Below are 7,478 nucleotides of genomic sequence, written 5' to 3' on the forward strand. Positions count from 1 at the left end.
TACAGACTAGTCAATCACATGATCAACATATTTAACATACTTCTTAAGCAATGAAAAGTGGAAAAAATCATGGACTTTCACCATCGGAGGAAGTGAAAGTCAATAGGCTACTGGTCCAATCCTTTCAAGAATATTGAAAGGTCCACAAAACCAAGGTGCTAGCTTGGCACACGATCCAATCTGCAAGGATCTCTTCTTTTGCTTAATGCACAAGTGCACCTATTCCCCAACCTAAAAATCCTTAAATAACCTGTTTTGATCTGCATAAAGTTTCTTCCTGTCCTATGCTGCCTTTTGATTCTTCTTGATTACTTGCATTTCTTGTTCCATTTTTGCTAACATGTCCTGGTCCAATTAATACCTCGTTCACTGGGTCACTCCAACTGATGGGAGTATTACAACTCCACCCATATAATGCCTCAAACAAACTCATCCTTAGTGATTCCTGGTAACCATTATTGTAAGAGGACTCAACCAATGGAATATACTCCTCCCATCTCTTCTGCTGATGCATCACATACATCCTAAACATGTCCTCAAATATCTTGTTGAGCCTATTTATCTGTCCATCTATCTACAGATGATAAATTGACTAAAGGCTAACTTTGTACCTAAATTTGCAAACAACTCCTCCAAAACTTGGAAGTGAACTTTGCATCCCTATCTTACACCATCTTCTTCATAACACCATGAAATCTGACCACATCTTCGATGAACACCTGTGCCACATCGCTAGATAAATACGTAGTCTTCACTATAATGAAGTGTGCTAACTTAGTCAACCTACCCACCACAACCATGATGGAATAATTATGTCTAGATGTCCTCATCAAACCTATAATGAATTCCATGGAAATGAACTCCCATTTCCATCCTAGAATCAGTATCGATTGTAGTAGTCCACCTGGGTGCTTACACTCTGCCTTCACGTACTGACAGTCTAAACATCTAGTGACAAACTTTGCCACATCCTTCTTTAGATTCTGCTAATAATAAAACTTCCTTACTACTCTCAATGTATTTTGGTAGCCTGGGTGACTTGAACATGGTTTCGCATGAAAATTCCTCAAGATAATCTTCTTGAGCTTACTATTGTCTGGCACATATATCCTATCCCTAAATTTTATCAAGCCATTTGCTAAGAGATGATAGTTCGCATCTTGTGCACTTGTACCACTACCTGTACCTATACTCTGATGTAACCTCTGCCTAAGATCTCTATACCTACCATCCTGCTGACTTGCCTGTAAAATATAATCCTGCAAGTCTGTCCCATAAGAGCTCATAGCTTCTATATGATTCATCTGTATCCGCTTGCTACGAGCATTTGCAACCATGTTCTCTTTACCCTTGATGTACCTAGTATGAAAGTCAAACTTGCTGATAGTGGCCAAACATAGAGCTTTCCTAGCATTCCATTTAAGTTGGTCAATCAAATATATCAACCCATTGTAATCACTCATTAGTACAAACCTTGTGCCAAGAAGATAATGCCTCCACATCTTCAATGCATGAATGATCACTAGCAACTCAAGATTGTCGGATAGTTATACTCGCGCTCATTCAGTTTCCATGACCATAACATACCACATGTCCCTCCTCCATAAGGACCCCACCAAGTCCTCTCTTGCAAGCATCTGTACACACTACCAACTCTTCGTCCAGGTCTACAATCTTTAACGATGGAGTGTTTTTCAACAACTACTTTAACTACTCAAAAATTGTTGCACAAATTTCCTATGTCCATTCAAATTTATTACTTTTCCTCTGCAATGACATAATAATATTTGCAATCCGAGAGAAGTTCCTAATGAACCTCCTATAATATCCCACTAGCCCCATGAATGATCTTACCTCATCCATGTTTCTAGGAGTTTCCCACTCCATGATAGCTTTTATCTTCTCTAGATCTACTGCTATGCCTTCCTTGGCAACTACATGCCCCAAGTAATGTACCTCTATCTGAAAGAAACTACATTCACTGAGTTTAGCATACAAATGATTCTCTCTCAATAGTCCCAACACTACTGCTAAATGGTCGACATGCTCTTCCTCATTTTTAGAATATATCAAAATGTCATCAATGAATATAATAACAAAATTGTCAAGATAAGGACACAACACACTATTCATCAAGCACATAAAGGTAGCTAGAGAATTATCCAATCCAAATGGAACTACAACAAACTCATAATTCCCATACCTGGTCCGAAAGATTCCTTGTAAATGTCCTCTTCCTTGATGCGTACCTGATGATATCCAGATTTCAAATAAATCTTTGAAAAAATTGCTGCTCCCTTTAACTGATCAAATAAGTCATCAATCCTCGACAACTGATACCTGTTCTTGATGGTCACCTTGTTCAACTACCTACAATCAATGCATACCCTAAGAGTATCATCTTTCTTCTTCACAAACAAGACCGATGCACTCCACAGTAATACACTTAGCCTAATGTATCCCTTGTCAAGAATTTCCTTTGACTACAAATTCAACTCTACTAACTTTGGAGTGCTCATCTTGTACGACGCCTTTGATGTTGGTGCATCCCTTGGTACCAAATCAATAGAAAATTCCACTTCTCTGTGAGGTGAAAACTATGAAGTCTCTGCTGGAAACACATATTGAAACTGCTGTAAAAACGAGTACTTTCTCAATACCTATGCATCCTTATCCTCCTTACCTTTGTCATTAGAAATGTGTACTGAAAATAACACACACCATTTTCTGTGACTGTGTTTTGCCTGCATAGCTGTCACCATCCTAACTGATGTTGCTTTCTTCTTACCTTGCAAGATTCTATGCTCCCCATTGTCATCCAAGCACTCAATGGATTTTTCATAGTTTTTCACTTTAGTCTGATGAAGATATAGCCAGTACCCAAAAGAATACTATATGAGCCCAACGGTAATATGTTCAAATGTGATGAAGTAGGCATGCCATTCAACTCAAATGCACAAGATCTTACCCAATGTTGAACTCTCTTCTTTATACCTATTACTAACTGCACTAACCAATATTATGCATGCACTTCTTTATTCAGCCCACACTTATCCACCAAGATAGGGTTAACATAACTATAATTAGATCTAGGGTCCATCAAATTAGAAACAACTTGATCAAAAAGCTTACTATCCATCTCAATGATAGATGCCTGATGATTTTCCTTCCTATTGTCCAGCGCTACATAGATACGAGGGATGATCTTCCCAACATCCCCAACAATCTACGCCTCCTGTGCACTATAGATCTGAGGCCTACAACCCTAATTCTATGGACAATCCCTCTTAAGATGCTCCTTATGACATGTTCAACACTCCAACATCCTCTACCATCACCTCTATTCTGTTGTTGTGTCCCATGTCCCTCTCTAGCTACATTGAAATTCTTATGTGGTGCACCATTCTCTTTCTCTTCTGCATTCTGAGGCCTTGTTTTTTTCAACTACCATTTACCTTTACTTTTATCTTTTCCTTTCTATCCTTGCTAAGATTCTAACATACACTTTGACTGTTCATAGCTATGCTTTAGTTTCGCAATAACTTCCTCAAGTGACCGAGGCTCATCATACTCAATACGATTTCTGAATGCTAATGGAAATCCACTGACAAATCTCTGAAATTTTATCCTTTTCATATTTAAGGTATGGTACATACCTCAATAGCTCCAAGAACTTGATCATATACTCCTCATCTGTCATCTATCCAATTTTGAGCTCATAGAATTCCTTCGCTTTGCTGTTGTAGCACCTTTCTAACAAATAATCCTTTATGAAGTGTCTCTTGAATTCATGTCAACTCAAATTCTTTGTCCTGATGTCTCTAACCCATTTTACATCTTCCTGCTAGATATTTGCTTTCCCTTTGAGGCTAAAGATAACTATTTTGGCCTTAATATTTTCTATATACTCATGCAATTCAAAGAACTTATTCATGCCAAGTAACCAAGCCTTTGCATCCTTAGGCTTCTTCAAATCTCCATCAAAAGTAGGTGGCTTCGCTTTCTTAAACTCATCTGTAAAGTATCTCCTATCACTCCTGCTGTAAGGGTGACAAATATGACGATCATGGTACCTGTCAAGACCAGAAATAGAATAGTACCTATGTCGATCACCTCTCCTATCAAGAGTATCCAAGAATCTACCATCTTTGATCATGTCATCTCTATTTGACCTATGACCACCATGAGACCTACTTCCATATGCCCCATTAGTTCCATTCTCCTTTCCATAGATGATTCAGAGTGGTCCTTGTATTTGTAAGTCTAACAAACTCTGAAGGATTACTACATTGACTTTTGCTTGTTTCTCCTGTGCCTGCATGATTCTATCATTATCTGCTTTACAAATCCTTATTTCTTCCTTCAAACTCCTCAATGTGTCTGCTAAGTCAAAAGAGTGCCCAACACTACACTACTCATCTGATTCATAGAATATTTGTAGTCTACCATCTTGCTAGTCATCTTGATCTCTTCTTGCAAGGCATACTATGTCAGCTAAACAAAATCATAAACAAACCAACGTACCTTAGTATAACTCGGGGAGGATATTTCATCTGAAAGACCAACCAGACTAGCACAATACATGTATACACATAATCATAACAACATATAGATATCATTCTAACCATAGTTGATCCAGGTGGATACCGGTGGCCACCCGCTTATTCCACTTGGACCCCCAACACTGTCTCTTTTAGTTTTTCAATTTCATTAATTGTAGCACATTTTACTGCTTTGGTAGTTTTTCAAGTCCTGAACTTCCGAAGCGATTTTGAGGCCCTAAATGACCTTTTTTTTTCAAAAATTGGGAAAATATGAGAATTTGATTGACATTTTCATTCAAAATTTGTATTCCTCAGATAGATATTTCTAATGAGGTATTGTGCACGTCAAAGAGAGATTGTATGCCAAATTTATGATCCTAGGAAGTTAATGTACCAATTTACCCAAACGGGGCCCATAGTTTGGTGCTTCATCTCCTAGGGTTAGGTTTTTGGATGTTTAAGGTTTTCCTTTGTTTCTCAATAATAAATAGGACTTTAAGCCTCATTGTAACATAGTTTAGAGGCATGTAGCTGACACATCTCTTCTTAGATATAAGCTACCATTTCTCGAGCTATTTTATTTCCGTTATGCTTGTAAGCATATTTTAGTATTTGATATTAATGAAATAAAGTATTATTTCTACTACATCTTTGCATTTATGGTTATATATGTGATTTTTTACATTCTTGTTTAAGTTCGGATAAGTGGTATCATAGTGCTTTTATATTTTTTTGTTTTTATTCACATGTCCCAAACGAGGTCGGGATATAAGGAGTTAGGGCTCGAATGAGTTGAACCTTTGCAAGAACAACCTTGCAAATCCCAACGACCTCCCATGGTGGAAGAAAAAAAGGACGAGGGGCAGGAGATCCTTTCAAAATCTTGCTCAAAGAAGCCCTCAAGCAACAGAGGAATGCGATGATGGACAACTTTTCCCATATCCTTTAGCAACTACCCAAAGGAAACACAACTTCTTCCAATAGCCACTCTAGAAGTGCCACGTACTTTAAGGCACAAGTTAACTTTCACATCCCCATATTTGAAGGTCAGATAGATGTAGATGCCGTAGATAAATGGTTAAGTATGCTAAAAGGATATTTTTATATTCATGATTTTTCCAGCCAAGAAAATATTACTTTTGCACTTCTCAAAGCCACCCCCCATGTCAAGGAATAGTGGGAAACCTACTGTGAGAAGAAGGAAGAAAGTACACCCTCACTATTTTTAGCCTCACCCACATGGAATTCATTCTAGGATGCCATAAAGGACCACTACTACCCTGTCGAGAGCTATGAGGATAAATACATAAAGTGGACCATGCTGCGGCAAGGAAGGGACCAAGACGTGCTAGAGTTTACCAATGTTTTTCATACCCTTTGAATGAAGTTGGGTATCAAGGATTCTAAGCGACATTTGGTACTCAAGTACCATGAATGTCTAAAAAGATACATCCAGGATGAGATGGAGTTCCTCAACATCTCCTCGCTCAACATGACATATTGATATGTTGTCAAGACTGAGTAGAAGTTTAAATAGAAGAAACAAGAATTTAGATCTGTGAATGCAAAGCAAGGGAAAGGCACCCCCAAATTGTAAAGAAAATGATAAAGCCAAGGTGAGGCGATCTAGGAAAACTCACCAAAGTTGCAAGTAAATAAAAACACCCCGAAGAAAAAGAAGGACACAGGAAAATGGTGTGAGTTCCATAAGAGCTCCACTCATAACACAAGGGATTGTCAGGCCAAGCAGTCACTGGTGGCCGAGCTGAAGGCTTCCGAATCTGATGCATGTTCTAACTCTGAGTCAAAACCTGATAAGGGGAATGAAAAAGGGAAGAAGATCATTGATGCAGAGCCCAGTGCCACCATGGCCACCACCAAGATCTTGAAGAATGAGTCTGAAGATCCAGAGGAGGGGGAACACCTCTTCCACTCACAAATGCTGATGAAAGGTTTTCTGATGCAGTTCATTTTTGACAACGAGAGCCAAAATAACCTCATTTCAAGAGAGGTCATGAAGTGGTTGGGTATACCGACTACAATACATCCGCAACCGTACACCATCGGGGGGCTTCACAAAGGACGAGATCTCCACGTCCGCCAACAGTGCCACCTTCCCTACAACATCAAGCCCTTCATGGATGAGGAGTAATGTGATGTTGCTCCTCTTGAATTTTGTGATGTATTATTAGGAGAACATACTTGTGGAAGCGACATAATGTATATGAGTCTAGACCTCACTTCATGATTACTACTTTTGGCAATAAGTAGTATAATATATCAGAGGTAGCCCCGCCTACCGCCATCTTTTTGATCTTCACAAAGATATGCAGTAAGATCATTTCACAGACCAGGAAATTTGTTTTCCTTATGATTTTCCCTCATGGCAAGAAGAATATTGTGGCCACGACTTCCAAACATGGCTCCTCTGCACACAAAAAAACAGATGGATATGGTTGTGGAGAAGTACAGGGACATTTTCGCCTCACCTACAGGGGTACCTCTACACTATCAAGTCAATCACTCCATTGATCTAACCCCAGGCGTTCCACTACCAAATGGACCGCTCTATCGATGCTCTGTTTTGGAGAATGATGAGATCAAGAGGTAGATTCAGGATATGTTGTAGAAAGGGGACATCAGGCCAAGCTCATCACCCTATGGGAGCACGATTGTAGTGGTACTAAAGAAGGATGGACCTGAAGACTTTGTATTGACTATTGGGCGTTGAAAAAGATCACTATCTGGAATAGGTACCCAATCCCACAGATTGATGACCTTCTAGACCAGCTCAAAGGGGACAAGTATTTCAACAATATTTACTTGAAGTTTGGTTATCACGAGGTGCCTATCGAACCCTATGATGTGTGGAAGACTGCCATCAAATCCAAGGAGGGCCTTTTCAAATGGTGGGTCATGCCTTTCATGTTGACA

This window comes from Pinus tabuliformis, chromosome 9 (assembly GCF_031772625.1).
Source record: "Pinus tabuliformis cultivar Carrire ecotype Pingquan chromosome 9, CPIR1, whole genome shotgun sequence".
Classification (NCBI taxonomy): Eukaryota; Viridiplantae; Streptophyta; class Pinopsida; order Pinales; family Pinaceae; genus Pinus; species Pinus tabuliformis.